Raw genomic sequence first — 20985 nt, 5'->3', positions numbered from 1 at the left:
TTATTCCGAATTGGAATACAAATATTCAGATGACCTTTCCCTCTAAGGTCGGAAAGAGCGGAGCCAGAGTCAGTTCAGTATGCATATTATATTACAAAATGCTATCTATATTCGAGTCAATCAATCAATCAATCAATCAAACACCACTGATCTGGATTTAGGGCTGTCATCCACGTGGCAGATTCCGTATCGTTTATTTACCCTAGTCTTGCCTTAAATGATAGTTGGCAATGTAGTTCTGGGTAAGCCAAGAGTTGTCTCGATTTTGATTCTTCTATCAATCCACATTCTTTAAAATAAAACTGAAACTGGAAAACAAAATATTAAATCGAGAGAATGATGCGTTTTGCAAAATGGAAATCAAGTTCTGTGATTATTTAAGTAGTAAAACAAACACATTCTCGACGTTTCCACAAAAGTAGCTGAATATCGCTGATTGCTAGTGGGGTTCACCGGATGAGATCTATATGGTACTGGTCATGGTCCCAATGCTTAATTTTAACAAAAGCAAATTTATCTGTGTGCAGGCCAGGGAGCCGCTAGGAGGAATCGGTACTGAGTGTGACAGAGTTGTTAGCCCTTTCCCAGGTCACATTTGTCCCCAAGAATCAACCTGGTACTCAGAGACATTAGCGTCCCCAGAGCTGGATATCTCATTTCTAATTTTATTGATTTCCTGAAGAGGAACCGAAACCTTGTCTTTCAAGATGAACCCATCTGAACCACTAAACACGGATGTACTTAATCATTTATCAAAAGACAGATTTTCTTCAAAATAGCCTTAGCGTAGTGGTGATTAATGTCTTAAGAGAAAGTATACTGAGAGAATCATTTCCTCTTAGCTCTGATTAGAATCAGGAGTCGAACCTTCGAGGAATGAAGGCGTCTGCACAAGAAAAGGATCAGTCGTAAGGAGCGTAAAAATGAAAGAAGAGAACAAGAGCTGACCAAGGGATACCCAGTAACAAAGATGAACGTGAGAAATTCACGACAAAACCAGACTCAGTTAGGGGCTCAGATGTAATTTGGTGACCTCATTGACTTTCTCCATATCACGGTCAACTACATGTAGTTGTTTCGAACATTTAAGGCGATCCATTCCAAAACTGGCTAAGTAAAAACAATTTTGCGATGTCGAGATGTTGGTACCATTGGATTGTACGTTATTTATTGCACCATTTTGAACTACATTGTCGTTTCAAAAGTCGCATTAAGCAGTCAGAATTTACGATTGAAAACTGGGTATCATTACAAAACTTGCTATGTTTCGTGGTCCTGTTGCGTAAAAACTAGCTATTAACTCTGAAAGGAGTTCATCAATGACAGAATTACTGCAGAATGCAGGATACATGACGTATTGTTTCCACCTTACCAAAACTCGCTATACATAACCACCAATAACCTGATCCGGTGTGAAGTCATGTAAGCGCGGGTACAAGATGGCAGCTGAATGGGTTAGTTATTGAAGTTGCGGAGGTGTTTATTAAGCTTGTGTTTTTACATCCTTCAGTCATAGAAGAAAAAAAAAATTATTGCTAAAGTGAAAAGGTAAGATGCGGTGAAGAAGCTAGAGGCAACCTTTAATAATGTTTTATTAATTGCTGCAGTAGATATGGAATAGAACCAATCAGTAGCGGAGACTGGGAACTCGAAGTGGGGCGGGGGAATGCACAGATAACAAAAATGTATCTGAGTTTATGGGTTATAGTGGGGAGGAGGGGGTATATACATCAAAACTACCTCAGTGTCTACGACCTTGGCAAAATAAAAAAAATACCCTTGCTACCCTTCCTCACAGAACGTAAGAGTCCATTACTTTTGGTGGCGCTATACAAATCGGTTAGCCACGACAAACGAATTTTTTGGCGTATTCACGCTAGTAATATTTAACAATAAAATAAAATAAAATAAAGGAAAAAAGTAGCTGATAAGACAACAGGACCGGGCGAGTTGGCCGTGTGGTTAGGCGCGCGCGGCTGTGATCCCGCATCCGGGAGATAGTGGGTAACCCTGTTACTGTCGGTAAACTTGAAGATGGTTTTCCGTGGTTTCCCATTTTCACACCAGGCAAATGCTGGGGCTGTGCCTTAATTAAGGCCACGGCCGCTTCCTTCCCATTCCTAAGCCTTTCCTGTCCCATCGTCGCCTTAAGACTAATCTGTGTCCGTGCGACGTAAAGCATTTAGCAAAAAAAAAAAAAAAAAAAAAAGAGGACTTGTACAAATTGGTTGTTTTAATAATTCCTATTTCAGCTGGCCTCCTCTGCGAACCCTGTGACTTTGCCGCGGTGGGGAGGCTAGCGTGTCCCAATGATGCAGATAGCAGAGCCGCAGGTGCAACCATATCGGATGGGTATCTGTTGAGAGACCAGACTAACGAATGGTTCATCGAAAGGGGGGTAGCAGCCTTTCGGTAGTTGCAAGGGCGGCAGTCTAGATGATTGACTGATACGGCCTTGTAATAATACTCAACCTGCCTTACCTGAGTTGATACTGCTACACGGCTGAAAGCAACGGGAAACTACAGCCGTAACTACCTCCCGAGGACATTTAGCTCTCTCTGTATGAATGGTGTACTGATGATGGCTTCCTCCCGGGTAAAATATTCCGGAGGTAAACTAGTCCCCCATTCGGATCTCCGGGTGGGGACTACACGAGAGGGGGCGATCATCATGAAGATGGATACTGACATTCTGCGAGTCGGATCGTGGAATGTTAGAAGTTTGAATCGTTGTGGTAGGTTAGAGAATCTGAAAAGGGAGATGGATAGGCTAAAGTTAGATGTAGTTGGTATAAGTGAATTACGTTGGCAGGAAGAACACGATTTTTGGTCAGGTGACTACCGAATTATTAACACAAAATCAAACAGGGGAAATGCAGGAGTTGGTTTAATAAGAATAAGAAAATAGGGCAGCGGGTAAGCTACTACGACCAGCATAGTGAAATAATTATTGTCGTCAAGATAGACACCAAACCAATGCCCACCACAACAGTGCAAGTCTATATGCCAGCTAGTTCAGCGGATGATGAAGAAATAGAAAGAATATATGAGGAGATACAATATTTAATACAATATGTAAAAGGTTACGAGAATCTAATTGTGATGGGAGACTGAAACGCAGTGGTAGGCCAAGGAAGAGAAGGTAGTACAGTAGGAGAATTTGGATTGGGACAAAGGAACGAAAGAGAAAGTCGGCTGGTTGAATTTTGCACTGATCATAATTTAGTCCTTGCCAATACTTGGTTCAAACACCACAAACGACTGCTGCATACGTGGACGAGACCCGGAGACACTGGAAGGTATCAAATAGACTTCATTATGATTAGGCAGAGATTCAGAAACCAGGTGTTGGATTGCAAAACTTCCCCAGGAGCAGACGTAGACTCTGACCACAACTTGTTGGTCATGAAATGCCATCTGAAGTTGAAGAAATTGAAGAAAGGAAAGAATACAAAAAGATGGGATCTAGACAAGTTGAAAGCCCCTTCTAGGAAAAGAAGACAAAGCAGAAAGATGGCAGGAGCATATCCAACAGTTGTATCAAGGTAAAGATGTAGATAATTTGGTTCTGGAACATGAAGAGTCTGTTGATGCTGATAAAATGGGAGACCCAATTTTGAGGTCAGAGTTGACAGAGCTGTGAGTGACCTAAATAGGAACAGAACACCTGAATTACTGACTGCCTTAAGAGAAACCAGCATGGCAAGGTTATTTCATTTAGTCTACATGAGACAGGAGAAGTCCCATCCGATTTTCGGCAGAATGTTGTTATACCTATTCCCAAGAAAGCCGGTGCTGACAGGTGTGAAAACTACCGCACCATTAGTTTAGTATCTCATGCCTGCAAAATTTTAACACGTATTATTTACAGAAGAATGGAAAAACAAGTTGTAGCTAGGTTGGGAGAAGATCAATTTGGCTTCAGAAGAAATGTAGGAACACGTGAAGCAATCCTGACTTTACGTCTGATCTTAGAGGATCGAATCAAAAAGGACAAGCCCACGTACATGGCATTCGTAGATCTAGAAAAGGCATTCGATAATGTTGATTGGACCAAGCTATTTATGATTTTGAAGATGATAGGGATCAGATACCGAGAACGAAGAATTATCTACAATCTGTATAAAAATCAGTCTGCAGTGATAAGAATCGAGGGCTTTGAAAAAGAAGCAACAATCCAGAAAGGAGTGAGGCAAGCCTGCAGTTTGTACCCTCTCCTTTTCAATGTTTACATAGAACAGGCAGTAAAGGAAATCAAAGGGAAATTTGGAAAGGGAATCACAGTCCAAGGAGAGGAAATCAAAACCTTGAGATTTGCTCATGATATTGTTATTTTATCTGAGACTGCAGAAGATCTTGAGAAGGTGCTGTATGGTACGGACGAAGTCTTGGGTAAGGAGTACAAGATGAAAATAAATAAGTCCAAAACGAAAGTAATGGACTGCAGTCGAACGAAGGCAGGTGATGTAGGAAATATTAGATTAGGAAAGTAAGTCTTAAACGAAATAGATGAATATTGTTACTTGGGTAGTTAACGATGGCAGAAGTAAGGAGGACATAAAATGCATACTAGCACAAGCAAGGAAGAGCTTTCATAAGAAAAGAAATTTGCTTGCTCACTTCAAACATTGATATCGGAATCAGAAAGATGTTTTTGAAGACTTTCGTGTGGAGCGTGGCATTGTATGGAAGTGAAATATGGACGATAACTAGCTCAGAAAGAAAGAGAATAGAAGTTTTTGAAATGTGTGTTACAGAAGAATGTTGAAGGTGAGATGGATAGATTGAATCACGAATGAAGAGATACTGAATCGAATTGGTGAGAGGAGATCGATTTGGCTAATTTTGACGAGAAGGGATAGAATGATAGGACACATCTTAAGATACCCAGGACTTGTTCAGTTGGTGTTTGAAGGAAGTGTAGGTGATAAGAACGGTAGGGGTATACCAAGGTATGAATATGACAAGCAGATTAGAGCAGATGTAGGATGCAATAGTTACGTAGAAATGAAAAGGTTAGCACATGATAGGGTGGCATGGAGAGCTGCATCAAACCAGTCTATGGACTGATAACTCAAACAACAACATTTCAGCTGGCTAAAGTGAAATAAAAATGTAATGTTTTCTCCACAAAGTGGCGGGACTGGTCCCCCCCCCCCCCCCCAATCACCGCTGCTGGAACCAATAGAGTACAACAGCTCAAGGCGTAGACGTGTACAGAGAGAGAACTTCTTGATGCTGTGAACGTTACGGCAGAGCAAGATAATGAATTACCAGTATTATTAGAAGAGGAAAATCCGAGTAGAGCTCCAGATGTCATGTGCAATATGATTGATTGTCACCACCAGTTTCCAGATGAAACTGTCTAAAAATTACAGTTTTCTGTGAAAACTTGTGTATTGACCTCTTTACGTGTTGACAATCAGTTGTCAATAAGCACTAACTCAAGGGTGCAATATTATGATTTGAATAATACAAGTTATAACTTATTAAATATTTCTACTTCCATTCGTATAACGCTTTATTTTTGCTATCTCCCAGGTAGTGTTCTTCCAAAGGCAGCTATATCCATGCTGTTTTTCCAAAATTGACTATGAGCATAATTAATTAAAAATTACAAATTAAAATTGTTACCGTGGTTTGGTGGGTTAGCAGAGGTGAAAGAAGGTGCGGGGGTGAACAGGTCTCAGAATACGAAATTAAAGTTAAGATAAAATTTAACATGGTTATATTTTCTTAGCAAAATCAAGAAATAACAACAATGGCAGGTACAGAGTAGCAAGGTAACAAATGTACAATTACAGTACTCACAATTCTTGAGCAGTTAGCCCAACTTTACGATATACACAATTCAACAAAGGGGCAGAAGACCCCTATCATCCCCAGGAGCACTTGCTCCCAATTACACAGTAAAGCCTCCTCGAGGCGCGCAGGAAACAAAATTTTTAGAAAGAGCAATCTGCTCTTAAGTACGAGCCTATCCAAGGCCACACCAAACTCCACTTTCAAGTTGTCCTCCAAGGACATGAAGACAGGGGTAAAATACCCAACCTACTGAGGCCTATTACGTAAGGAAAGGTTAATTACGTGGCCTCTAAAATACCAACTTGAGAGGAGGCGTTCTTGCACTCCTAACACACTTTATATAAAACCTACTTGGCACTAGGCCGTTACTGCAAGGGCTAATCCCATACTAAAGAGGTGACTTTTAGAAGGAAACAATTTACATTACGTTAAGGAAGAAACGGTTGTGAAAAATAAGTTCACCTCAATGCAATATGAGTGGGAGCTCGAGAGGGTTAAGCACTCTCTATTCCAATATGTAGTTTAAAAGATAGAATAGATACTAAGTGTCTTTACATTTTCCGGGAAAAGTTACATGGTGGAAAAGCTTCGGACCTGCCCCGAGAGTTAAACTGCTGAGCTAACAAGAAAATAAGTTATTAAACGGCCATTACCTTGTGGTTGAACTGCTGCCCGAAGAAAGAGGCGCTTCCCGCCCCCTGCTACGTACTTTATGCACTGATAGATGTTACTGAAGTGGCGCGGAGACCCGAAAATCAGCAGTTTATATACTCTCGCGGAAAGTTCGAGGCGTGTCAAGAATGATAACACCCTCCCACAAGAATTTTATTGGCTAACCAAGAAAACCCCTACACAAGATGAAGAAGAAACACATTATTGGTGGAAACTTAATTCAAGAAATTCGGGATTGGTAAATTCAAAACAAGGGGAAAGAAAGGGTTAATATTGCCAACTTAAACAATGACTGAAAGAAATTTAACAAAGAACAAACTTATGAACACCAAATTTCTTCAAAAACATAGTTCTTTCACTTCGCACCAGGGTGCATAATTGTATTTCTTCAGTAGTGCCATCTAGAAGAGAATGTCCACACTTCTTACTACAGGCAAAACAAAAATACATCGAAAACGACCCAGTTCAGAAACTTCAAAATTTCCAAGTAGTGACATCTTCTGAGAAACTTGAAAATTAACACAGTAGATAAAGTTCCGGCTTCCTCCAGTAGAGGGGTTTCAACTGGCGCAAAGTTCGAATTAGCGACGTGGAGGTGTACCACCCGGTACAGACCTCCCCCCCCCCATAAGCTCCTCCAAGGGGTGACACATCAAATTTGTTTGAAAACAAGGTTCAAGTTATGATGTTTATATTGAAGTAAATTGCAGAAGTATTTACCAAAAAATTTTCTTAAAATGATTGGATCCAGTCTCAGAATTCTTGTAGTAACTTTTGAAGTAATGTCTTTATGTTTGTAGAAGTTGAATTCAGAAGGAAACTTTTAGTTTTTAAAGTTGAGAAAAAATTCTCTAAGTCCACCAGATATTGCAGTAAAATCCAAAAAGGTAGTAATTGTTGAACTGCAACGTCCATATAGCTGAATAAGTACTTTAAACGTTGATAAGTTTGACGGCCAGACCAGCCGCCGCTGCTTGAGTTCAGAGGAGGCCGCTCGGACCCCTCAAGTACCCTGAGATACCGCTCGCCCGCAGTATGAGAGGAGCCGTGGAGTTGAAGCACGCCGCGCCCGCGGCGAACAAGCAGGTCGCGGGCCAGTTACAGGTTGTGCGCCACACATCAGCCTTGGCCGGGAGGAGGACTCCGGCTCGCCGTACACAGGTTGGCCTCACTGGAGAAGGGCGGGCCCTTACCCTGCCTCAGTAGCGGTACGGCGCCGCGCTGCTGCGGGGGCACTGAAACATTAAAGATCGGCGGCAGAATTTTGTTGGACCATCATCATTTTTTGAGGGCACAGGCTTTGTGGAGAGGTTGAGGGGCCAGCGGCGTGAAGATATTCATTTCATATATAAGCCACTGTGTGATATGTTATCAGGAGACGGGAGCGTGGTAATGGCCGTGGTAAGGACAGGATATCAGTTTAACTGGTCGGGGAAGGTTTACAATAAATGGTTACACACAAAGGACACAGATTCCACGGGCAGAAGGCCTTAAAAGTGAAACCCCTCAAACAAAAATATAACCTTCATATTTCTTTCAAAATTATATGAAGCCAGTTAACACAGAAATTACACCGGTTTCACCTGTGACAGGTGAACCCTAAATATCCTCTCGGTGGCTGGATTACTTAATAACAACGTAACCGGCGTAAGGAAATCTAGAATAGTACACGGCCCATGAAATCTGGGGGCAAGCTTGCCCGCGGGAACAAAATTCTTGACCATCACCTGGTCGCCTACCTTCAAATTGGTAGATCTCTGTCCACGATCATATCTTTCCCTAACCTTTTCATGAGACACTTTAAGATTGGCTTTAGCCTTCTTCCAAAGATCTTTAATGTTATCGGGATCTATTGTCTCAGGTAGAATGTTACTCAGAGACCAGAGGTTAGAGAGCGGCGTGTTGGGAACAAACTTGAACATTAAAGAAGCTGGAGTAAACTTACGAGATTCATGAACAGCCGAGTTCAAAGCAAAGGCTAACCAATGCAGGGACGTGTCCCACCTAGAATGATTATCGTGATGATAGGCAATAAGCGCGGACCTGAGATTACGATTAACCCGTTCAGCCAGAGATGGTTGAGGGTAATAAGCAGAAGTTGTCACATGAGAGATGGACAGGTCAAAGCAGAATTTACGAAATAAATTAGATGTGAAAGCCTTAGCATTGTCAGACACAATATATTGACACGGACCAAAATAAGCAAAGATTGAATTTAGACAAGTAATGGTGGACTGAGCAGTAGCCAGCTTAGTCGGAAATAACCAGGAAAATCTTGTAAAACCATCTACACATACAAAGATGAACTTGTTGGCATTTCCCTTTGACTGGGGGAAGGGTCCTACATAATCAATATACAGGCGTTCCATAGGGCGCGACGCTTGATAAGAAGACAACAGGCCTACCTTCGTGGACATGGTTGGTTTACTAAGCAAGCAGGATTTACAAGCCTTTACTAGTTCACGAATTTCACCGTCCATACCCTTCCAGATGAACCTTTCACGAATCTTTTCACGAGTTTTAAAGATGCCTACATGCCCCCCTAATGGGGTCTCATGATAGTACTTGAAGATCATAGGTACAAGAACAGCTGGAACGACAACTTTCATCATCTTATCATGCCTCGAAGGGCAACATAACACACCATTCCTCAGTACGTTAGGGACAACATGTTCCCCAGAAGAAAGGGTTTCCATTATCGGAGCCAGCGTCGGATCTTCACGTTGGTATTTCTCAATGTCCCTAAAGAGCATGGGAGCATCTGTTAAGATGGCATTAACCTCGGATAGTATGGACTCGGGAGGCGATGGACTATCGACCGGCTCATGGGTCTCGACGTCGTTGGAAAACATACGGCTGATTCCGTCTGCGACAACATTTTCAGTACCTCTGATATGCCTAACATCAAATTGGAAGGCAGAAATTCGGATGGCCCAACGGGCTATACGACCAGTACGACGCGGCCTACCTAAGACCCAGCTTAAGGCTTGATTATCCGTCTCCAGGTCGAATTTGACATGTTCCAGATAGAGACGGAACTTTTCTAAGGCAAATAAGACTGCCAAACCCTCGAGCTCATAGATGGAATACTTGGCTTCTTGAGCCGATAGAGTCCTAGATGCATAGGCGATGGGTCGCCTCCCTAGTTCAGTCTCTTGAAGAAGGACTGCAGCTACGGCCGACGACGACGCGTCGGTTTGGACGATGAATTTCATGGAGAAATCCGGCATAGCAAGGACAGGGGCATTACAGAGAGCTAATTTAAGATCTTCAAAAGCGGCTTGTTGAGAAGGTCCCCACTCAAATTTGATGCCTTTCCTACGAAGAAGGTTCAAGGGCGCCGCTCTATTAGCGAAGTTAGGAATAAACTTCCTGAAGAAATTCACCATAAAAATGAACCTGGCGATACCTTTGATGTCCTTAGGAGGTTTAAAATCACGGATGGCCTGTGTTCTAGAATGATCGACTGCAACACCATCAGGTGACACAATATGCCCTAGGAATGACATGGAGGGCTTAGCAAAGGCAACCTTGGACATCTTCACAGTTAACCCGGCCTTACGAAGGCGATTGAGAACTTCTCGCAGATGATCTAGGTGTTCTTCGAAAGTCTCCGAAAATACGACGACATCATCAAGATAGTGATATAAGTACTCAAATTTGATGTCGGAGAAGACCCTGTCTAGCAGTCTAGTGAGTACAGCTGCTCCCGTAGGGAGCCCGAAAGGCACACGGTTGTATTCATACAAATTCCAATGCGTGGCAAACGCTGTAAGGTGTTTAGACTCTTCGGCTAGGGGAATTTGATTGTAGGCCTGATTCAGGTCCAAGATGGTAAAGAACTTGGCCTTACGAAACCATGAAAAACAAGAATGAAGGTCAGGAAGGGGCACAGATTGTAACACCACCTTCCGATTGAGAGCTCTATAATCAATGACAGGCCTGAAGCCCCCTTGGGGCTTCGGGACTAGAAAAATAGGTGAAGAATACGCCGACTTAGAGGGCCTAATAATACCATCCTTCAACATTTGATCAATGATTTCCTTCAGAGCCTTCATTTTAGGTGGAGACAGCCTATATGGTGGAAAACGGACCGGAATCGAATCCGTGACCTCAATTTTGTATTCAATAAGGTCAGTAACACCAAGAGTATCAGAGAACACCTCTGGAAACGACTGACACAACTTACGAATACTATCAGCCTGCTCCTCAGGTAGATGTCTATGGTCTAACAACATCTCATCCTGGGTAGGCGAAATAGAGGAACATGATACAGAATTACACTTTAACAAGGGGATTTTACAATTGGAAGCAAATTTGAATGCGCACGACTTACTCTGAAGGTCGAGCACTAGACCGGAGTGAGAAATGAAGTCAGCTCCCAATATAATGGGGCAAGACAAGTGCTTGGCCACAAACAATTTAATTTTCCATGTAAATTTAAAAATACGAATTTTGACATATAAGGAACCTAAAATTTCTAATGGAGAAGAATTAGCCGAAACATATTGAACAGACGATGAACAATAGTCAGGAAGTTTACAAATAGATTTCAATTTCGAATACCATTCAGCCGAAATAATTGAACAAACGCTGCCTGAATCTAAAAGAGCTGTTACAGGTTCATTATTTAACTCAATTTTGAGAAAAGGTACGGGTGCGGGGGAGTCCGCCGCAATCCTAAGACATTCTTTGGGGCATTCAAAAGATGAATTTGAAGACTGAATTTTCCCTGAATTTTCGACCTGCTTACCAGGGGCTGAGCCTCGGGACGATGGATTAGTCGACTCAGCCGAGGCCACTAGTCACTTATTCTTATTGGCATTGGTGGAAGTTGCACCAGAAGTTGAGCAGGAGGGGGTGCTATTCAAATTTGGGCAATTCTTGGCGATATGTGAGAAAGCCCCACATTTAAAACAGCCTTGTGATGTGCCAGCTCCATTATTTGCCCTACTAGATTTGATCAATGGACACTTATTGCGAAGATGGTCAGACGACCCGCAAGCATAACATTTACGGGGTGTGATTGGTCGGCGAGGTGGAGGCCGAGGATTACTAAAAGAAGGAGGGGGTTCTTTCGCGACCCGCAAGGAATCGGCGTATCTAACTCCTTCCGCTGAGACGGCCAATGCTTCAAGTTCAGAGAAGGTTTGCGGGCGCGCCGCGAAACACAAATATGATCAGTACGGAGGTGAAATACCTTCTACAATAGCCTGTACAATCTGATCTTCAGGAAAATGAAGAGCAAACACTCTGGTATAGAACTTAATATCTTGGATGAAATCTGCCAAGTTTTCATCCAACCGCTGTACACGATAATAGTACTTCTGAATTAGAGATGACCTCGCACGAGCAGGAATGAAATTTGCAAGAAGGTGTGCATGAAAATCTTCAATAGATGATTGTTCCGCTATTGCCCTAACAATTTTGTCCGAGAGAACACCGATTGCATAGGGATAAATTATCTGCAAAATTTGACACGGAGAAAGAGAAAAAACAAAAGCATGGTCCTGAAATTCAACTAAAAACCTTAAGAATGAAATTACTTCACTAGTGGTATTAACTGAAAACTTAGAGATACCTCTGAGCAACATTGCTAATGGATGAGGCAAGCTGCTGAACCCAGGTGACATAGTAGGTAAAGGTTTAAGTGGCAAAGACGTTAATTCAGAACGTACATTATTCAACGAGGTACGGCGTTCAGACTCGTTGTCCAATGGGGCAGAGGTTGCTTGAGCTCCAACGGTTTTCCTATTGACTTCTCCCTTAGGAGGCTCTTCCTCGCTACCTACATTCACCGTAGTGGGTTGATCAGTTTTGGGAGGAACTTCCCCGGTTAACAATTGGGTAACCTTACTGGACAATTCAGAAAGATTTTCAAGAACCACACTAGCTTCCTTCCTCTGAACGTCATTCAACTTCAGAGACAACAGATCGTTAACTCCATCAGAAAAATGAAATAACCTGGCTTCCACACGTTTAATTTGATTAGGAGAAGGATCATTTTCTTCAAAAAAAACTAACTGCAGATGCTAGCTCAGTAGTATTGTCAGTGATCGTGGAAAGAGAGTCGTCAATTTCTTTCTCTCCCAAAGTGGGGATGGAAATGGGCAAATCAAGGGACTCTCTAAGCTTATTTGTGTCTACCGCAACCGTGCCTCCAGATTGCACATTTCTAATAGTTAATTCATAGATCAACTCCTCCTTGCGCAAATAGTTAAGATGGAGAACATCGCGAGGGCCGGGCATGATGACAAAACAATTTTGAAAACAAACGGAAAAATCAAAAAATTCCAGCAACTGAGAAAATTGTTAGAGTTCGAAAATAAGGCAATGTTTAGCCGTCAAAAGGGGCTAAATTGAGACCCATTCAACCACGCTCTGCTACCACTTGTTACCGTGGTTTGGTGGGTTAGCAGAGGTGAAAGAAGGTGTGGGGGTGAACAGGTCTCAGAATACGAAATTAAAGTTAAGATAAAATTTAACAAAGTTATATTTTCTTAGCAAAATCAAGAAATAACAATAATGGCAGGTACAGAATAGCAAGGTAACAAATGTACAATTACAGTATTCACAGGATTTGGGCTTCGAGCCTCGGACTCACAATTCTTGAGCAATTAGCCCAACTTTACGATATACACAATTCAACAAAGGGGCAGAAGACCCCTATCATCCCCAGGAGCACTTGCTCCCAATTACACAGTAAAGCCTCCTCGAGGCGCGCAGGAAACAAAATTTTTAGAAAGAGCAATCTGCTCTTAAGTACGAGCCTATCCAAGGCCACACCAAACTCCACTTTCAAGTTGTCCTCCAAGGACATGAAGACAGGGGTAAAATACCCAACCTACTGAGGCCTATTAAGTAAGGAAAGGTTAATTACGTGGCCTCTAAAATACCAACTTGAGAGGAGGCGTTCTTGCACTCCTAACACACTTTATATAAAACCTACTTGGCACTAGGCCGTTACTGCAAGGGCTAATCCCATACTAAAGAGGTGACTTTTAGAAGGAAACAATTTACATTACGTTAAGGAAGAAACGGTTGTGAAAAATAAGTTCACCTCAATGCAATATGAGTGGGAGCTCGAGAGGGTTAAGCACTCTCTATCCCAATATGTAGTTTAAAAGATAGAATAGATACTAAGTGTCTTTACATTTTCCGGGAAAAGTTACATGGTGGAAAAGCTTCGGACCTGCCCCGAGAGTTAAACTGCTGAGCTAACAAGAAAATAAGTTATTAAACGGCCATTACCTTGTGGTTGAACTGCTGCCCGAAGAAAGAGGCGCTTCCCGCCCCCTGCTACGTACTTTATGCACTGATAGATGTTACTGAAGTGGCGCGGAGACCCGAAAATCAGCAGTTTATATACTCTCGCGGAAAGTTCGAGGCGTGTCAAGAATGATAACACCCTCCCACAAGAATTTTATTGGCTAACCAAGAAAACCCCTACACAAGATGAAGAAGAAACACATTATTGGTGGAAACTTAATTCAAGAAATTCGGGATTGGTAAATTCAAAACAAGGGGAAAGAAAGGGTTAATATTGCCAACTTAAACAATGACTGAAAGAAATTTAACAAAGAACAAACTTATGAACACCAAATTTCTTCAAAAACATAGTTCTTTCACTTCGCACCAGGGTGCATAATTGTATTTCTTCAGTAGTGCCATCTAGAAGAGAATGTCCACACTTCTTACTACAGGCAAAACAAAAATACATCGAAAACGACCCAGTTCAGAAACTTCAAAATTTCCAAGTAGTGACATCTTCTGAGAAACTTGAAAATTAACACAGTAGATAAAGTTCCGGCTTCCTCCAGTAGAGGGGTTTCAACTGGCGCAAAGTTCGAATTAGCGACGTGGAGGTGTACCACCCGGTACAAAAATTACAAAATCCTGATGTGTAATCTAATTCTAAATTAGCAGAATATTTTTTTACTATAGAAGTGTCCTTCGTGTCTGAAATGGTTTCAAAACCAGACGTTTATTCCATTTCCTGAAACATTTACAAAATGTGACATAGCAACTTTTGGGATGGATCGCGTCAAATATCGATTATAAGAACTCGATTTTTTTCAATAGCAATATTATCCACTTTTTTTGTTCTCTTGAAGATCTAGCGTTCACAAACCGATGAATGTCTTAAAATTATCGAAGTTCTTGTTAGAATGTGCAGCCACCATGTTGACCCTAATGTAATAATGGGAAAATGCATTTGTAAACACTATGTTACTGAAACACCAAAACAACCGGACAGGTTACGAGACAAACTTCCTACGCACTAGGTAGTATTAAAGCCGTCTCAGTTCCTCATAGCAACAATTGTAACAACGTAAGTCCAAATTCAACGGAAAGCATTTGTAAGCTTTTGCACGAACACATCGAAACTTCAAAGGAGCCTGCAGTTTTGTGAGCTGAGCAAAAACAGTTCAAGGAGATGAAACCCTGAAGCCGTGATGATGATGTAGTTCACTGCGACCTGAATATAGTTCTGCCTGTCCTCACTAAATCTAAGAAACCTTATAATCCTGCATCTACACTGGGCACGTTGTTGTTTGGGCCATGCAGCTGTCCATGCTACCCTATACTCCATTTCTACGTAACTACTACGATATACATCGTCAAATCTGTTTGTTATGTTCATGCCTTGGTCCACCCCTATAGTTCTTACCATCTACACTTCCGTCAAAAACTAACTGAACAAGTCCTGGAGTCTTAAAATGAGTACTATCATTCCAGCTCTTCTTCTGGACAAAATTTGCCAAAGCACTCATGACTCTCCCCTCACCATTTCAATTCACTATATCTTTATTCGTGACTCGATCTACCGTATCTTAATTTCAGCTTTCTTCTGTAACACCACATTTCAAAATCTTCTATTATTTCTGAGCTAGTTATTTTTTATGTTTCACTTCCATAAAATGCCACGCTCCAGACGAAAATCTTCAAATACTGCTTTCTAATCCAAATATCAATGTTTGAAGTGAGTAAAACTCTCTTCTTAAAAAAAAAAGGCTTTCTTGCTTATGCTAGTCTGTATTTTATGTCCTCTTTAATTCTGCCATTGTCAGTTACTCTAGTACCCAAGTAACAATTCATCTACTTCCTTGAGGACTTCATTTCCTTACCTAATATTTCCTATATCAACTGACTTCGGTCGACTAAGGGCATCCGGCCGTAGTAAAGATGCCATATAATTTCAGCTCACCTGATCCCCGACCCCGTATCGGAATACGGGACTAACGGCTAGACATATTGTACATACGCCTGACTGCACCCCGTACTTTTCTTTTGGATTTATTTACCTTCGTCTCGTACCCCTTCTCCAAGACTGCCCCCATACCATTCAGCAATTCCTTCGGATCTTCTGTAGACTCAAATAAAATAGCATGATCGGAAAATCTCGAAGTTTTGTCCTTTTGGACTGTGATTCATTTACCAAATGCCTCTTTGATTTCCTTTACCGCACGTTCTATATAAACATTGAAAAGGAGAAGGAACAAGCTGCAGCCGCTCCTCGATCCTGGTCTGGATTGCTGCTTTTTTCATAGCCCTCGATTCTTATTATTTCACACTGATTTTTGTACAGATTGTAGATAATTCTTCTTTCTCAGTATCTGATACCAATGACCTTCAGAATCACAAATAGCTTGGTCCAATCAACGTTATTGAAAGCCTTTTATAGATCTACGAATGCACTATACGTGGGCTTGTCCTTCTTAATTCGATTCTCTAGGATCAGATGTAAAGTCAGGATTGTCTCACGTGTTCATACATTTCTTTTGAAACCAAAGTGATCACCTCTCAACTCAGTTTTAATTTGCCTTTCCATACTTATATAAACAATGCGTGTTAATATTTTGCAAACGTTCTATACTAAACTAATGGTGCGGTAGTTTTCACACTTGTCAGCACCTGCTTTCTTGGAAATGAGTATAACAACATTCTATCTAAAATCGAATGGCACTTCTCCTGTATCATGCAACTTGCACACTAAATGGAATAAATAACCTCGCCATGCCGGTTTATCCTAAGGCAGGCTTCATAATTTCCAGGTGTCTTGTTCCTATTTAGGTCCCTCAAAGTCGACCGAATTCTGACTCAAAATTGCGTCTCCCATTTCATCAGCATCAACAGCCTCTTCTTGCTCCAGAACCACATCATCTACGGATCTACGTCTTTACGTTGATATAATTGTTGAATATGTTCCTGGAATTTTCTTCTTTCTCTACAAATGGTTTTCCATCTGAGCACTTAATGTTAATATACCTAGATTTCCTTTCTCAAAAGGTTTCCTTCATTTTCCTATATGCAGCGTCTACCTTTCCAACAACAATACCTCGATCGGTTGCACTGTTAGAAAAATTGAACAATGGTATGTTTCTAGTAGTAACTAGTGTATTTATGCCAACACTTCCTTGATGTATTTAAGAGTCCTGAAACACTTTAAAGTATCTAAATTCATGTCATTGCTTGGTACAGCGATGCTTCGTTTTGGATTTGTTCTTCACGAATGGCAAGGACAATATTGTATTTCATAAAGAGGAGATCAAAAAATTTACGTAACTGGATGCCATTTCAATCATCAGAAGGATAATTTAGTGTGTCCTTGATCTGTATTTACGGCATTATATAACCCCGTCTTGTCATCAGAGAGGTCTCGTCTCCACACCCGGAACCCATATCAATACTTCACTAATCGATGGCTGCCTAAAGAGTGCTAAATTGAGGAAATGGGTCTGCTTTGTGGTGTTTCTAGATGTGCGTAAAGCTTTCGATTCTGTCGGTCATGAGTATATACGACGGTCGCTGACTAAGACTGTGATGCCCCGTGACTTAAGGAAGTTGGTAGTGAACTTGTTGGTAAATAATTAGATTCAAATCGACGTCTCTAAAAACCAAACCAATACCAGTAAAAAGAGGTGTCCTTCAGGGCAGGCCACTCTCGCCGACTCTCTTTAACTTGGCTATTGATGACATCATTAAAGACTCAACAAACGCCGAACTCTCTGCAGAATGTGGATTTTCACTAGATCCTTCTCTGAGTAATATTTCAGCTGTGGCATTTGCAGATAATATTTCTCTAAAGGCCAGAAATGAGGACTCGATGGACTTCTTCAACATCTTATCAGTCTAGCTGAGAAACATATTTCACTCATACGTGGAAATTGATCTGCATTAAAGATGATAACCAAATACCAATGGATATGGTATCCACCAACAGCTCTATCATAAAATCTATAACAGATTCACAAGAACGCATCAGATACTTGGGAATTAATTTTCATGATAAAAGTATTTTTGATGAATGGGGCATCATCAAAAGTTCAACAAAGATTATTTCAAAACTATATTCCTCTCCTCTACTAAAATCAGACCACAAGATTTCAGTCATGGAGCAATATATCTGGCCTAGCATCATATATCCTCTTCAATGTACGCCATGAACAAAAATGAAACATAGGTTTTTAGATGGCATTGATAAGATAGTGGAAGGATCAGGCAAGAAACTCGATGGACTTCTTCATGATTGCCCTGATAGAATCTTATACGATCCCAAAAAGTATCGAGATTTCATGCTCATGGAAGCCTCAATTCGATCTTTTTTCTTTTTTTTTTTTTTTTTTTTGCAAGTTGCTTTACGTCGCACTGACACAGTTAGGTCTTATGGCGACGATGGGACAGGAAAGGGCTAGAAGTGGGAAGGAATCGGCCGTGGCCTTATTTAAGGTACAGCCCCAGCATTTATTTGCCTGGTGTGAAAATGGGAAACAGTGGAAAACCATCTTCAGGGCTACCGACAGTGGGGCTCGAACCCACTATCTCCCGAATATTGGATACTGGCCGCACTTAAGCGACTGCAGCTATCGAGCTCGGTGGAAGTCTCAATTCAGCACATTAATATATCGTCGCTCGACCGGTAAAAGGTTGTATTCCACAAAGCTCTTCCTATCAATTATTCTCCTTACGACTGGTCACGCCTCCCAGCCACGTATGGATATGCAGTCCATCAGAACAAATTTTGTTGTGTTCATTTTCCTATGCCCATGTGTAAAGGAAAATGAACCTTACAGTACCGTACTGTAGGAATGTACGTTTGCATTACGTATTTACTCACTCCTAGTGTACAATGCATGTAAGGTTCATTTTCGTTTAATCGTCGACATAGGAAAACGAACACAACGGACATTGTTCTGATGGACTGCGTATCCATATGTGGCTGGGAGGCGTGACCAGTCTTAAGGAGAATAATGGATAGGAAGAGTATTGTGGGATACAACGCTTTACCGGTGAAGCGACGACATGTAATAGCTTAATACACGTCAATGACGCTCATTTGCACTTCCTCAGAAATCTTCCGGCGGAAAAGTCTTCAGCCCTGTCTAACCTAAACAACTTGCCAATCGAAGCTATTGACTGGACTGGCGTATGGAAGGAATTTCGAAATGATGCCTTTAAGACCTGGGCAAGCTATACCTTGACAGGCAAGGGAGTTGTTCTATACTCAGATGTCCCTCGAACTAATTCATGAGTGAGCAATAGAAAAGGGATTTCTTGCTCCGACTGGACAAATACTCTGAAGATAGCATGCAACATTACAGCGGTTTGCGCAATACCGGTTCGATGTGCCAGCACAACCCGCTGTCGTTTTTCAGACTGCAATGAGATTGGATTTCTTGGACACGTGCTGGGCTCATGTCTCAAAGGTGAATTGCTGGTGAACGCAAGACATCACTAAATGAGATGTACTTTAGCTTCTTCTTGAGATCGTTAGGATGGGAAACCCATGAAGAAGTACACTGTGAATCCTCTAAAGGATCTGTTAGTCGAGCTGATATTGTCGCAATAAACCAACATTCGCGAAAAACTGTTGTATTAGATCCAACAATTCGCTTTGAAAGGAATCAACATTAGGCATCTGAAGTAGCCATTTATCCGTGACAGCTCGTAACATACCTACCACTTTAGAAAAATAACCTTGAAAGGAGAGTGTAAAAGTAGGAAAGATCATAATTTGAAGATGAAGTTGGAATTCAAGGGGAAAATTAGGAAAAATATTAGTTTATAGGAAGGGTAGATTTTCGACAAATGTCCAACTTATTTGAAATCATTTAAGAAAAAACAAGTTAATCAATACTGATAGGCCGTCTCCTAGACGACAGTCTTAAATGCAGATCAGTGGCGATTGATTGATTGATTGATTGATTGATTGATTGATTGATTGATTGGTTGATTGATTGATTGATTGATTGATTGATTGATTGATTGATTGATTGATTGATTGATTGATTGATTGATTGATTGATTGATTGATTGATTGATTGATTGATTGATTGATTGATTGATTGATTGATTGATTGATTGATTGATTGAATTTCATAATAACGTCGACGATTAATAGCTAGGGTAAACTTGGCAAATATGGGCACTAAGGTAATATGGGCAGATTTAAGAAATTTTTCATTTTCCACGCAATGGTAGCGAGTAGAAGCATGCGCTCTGCTAGGTTGGTGATCGTGAAGTGTCATGCCTGCTCAGTATGTTAAAGGTTGTCTTCTACTGTGCTAACAGAAGCTGTAAAGGATATGGTTTGAGGTAAGTAGACCAGTCTACTCTTCCAAAATCGAGGCGTTATAATAACTCTGTTAATTTACTTAAGGCACTACACGCAAAATAAGTTTATTTTTCAAGAAATATTACTAGGGGTAGCTTGCAAGGTTAGTGTAGGGTATATTGTAGCGAGAGGATACGCGCTTGGGAGTTAGTTCTTTCCCATTAATGCCAAATTCTGAAATGTGGGACTAAGGCAAAAATGGGCAGTGATATTGTAGGTAATATGGGCATCATCAAATTACATTGTATTTATGTGACGGGCTCTGAGATAGACTTATTCTTTTTTATTTCTACGGCAATCTGTACGTTTTCATGTTAATTGATTAATATAGCATGTAGCTATTTCGCAAAAAATAAATAATTTTTCCTTTTTTTCCCCAGATTATGATGCAAAATGGGAATGAACGAGCGGGTATCCGCCAGAAATGGGATAAAGAGGATATGTCGCGTGTTGTAATAACAGTAAGAAATGGCGATTGTACATTTACAAGCATCTAGAACTTATGTGCCTAGACAAACTTAAAATTCTTGATAAAAAAGATGAAGGATTTGAATCTGCTAAACAAGCTGGCCAGAATATTTAATGCCGACGAGTCAGGACTCCAAATGAACACGAGGGGTGGCCATGTTGTATGTAAAAAAGGAAAAAGTTAATCCAGCTCCAAAACTGAAGATGACGACTAGTAACCGGGGAAGATGTAAGTGTTCTGCAAGAGAACTTGCAAGTGAAGAAAATCTGGCTTCAGCGCAGAAAAGGGCTAGGCCTATCGCAGGAGTCAGTAGAGGAGGTTTAGCCGCAAAGCGTAAAGCCATACGGAGCAACAAAGTTTCCGGTATTTGTCCTGTGTGTAAGGGGAATTATTATGATGAGAATGAAGGGCAGAAGTGGGCTAA

The 20985-nt window shown here is 41.1% G+C and overlaps 1 protein-coding gene across 1 annotated transcript in view; it reads left to right on the top strand.

Annotated features, from left to right (window-relative positions):
- The window catches only part of unc80 (unc80, NALCN channel complex subunit), a 1117323-nt gene that overhangs the window by 159361 nt on the left and 936977 nt on the right, over positions 1-20985 (top strand). The gene's annotated exons all lie outside the window — the stretch shown is intronic.

Source organism: Anabrus simplex, chromosome 1 (assembly GCF_040414725.1).
Source record: "Anabrus simplex isolate iqAnaSimp1 chromosome 1, ASM4041472v1, whole genome shotgun sequence".
Classification (NCBI taxonomy): Eukaryota; Metazoa; Arthropoda; class Insecta; order Orthoptera; family Tettigoniidae; genus Anabrus; species Anabrus simplex.
The sequence above is the reverse complement of the archived record's forward strand: the minus strand, read 5'-3'. Positions and strand labels throughout refer to the sequence as shown.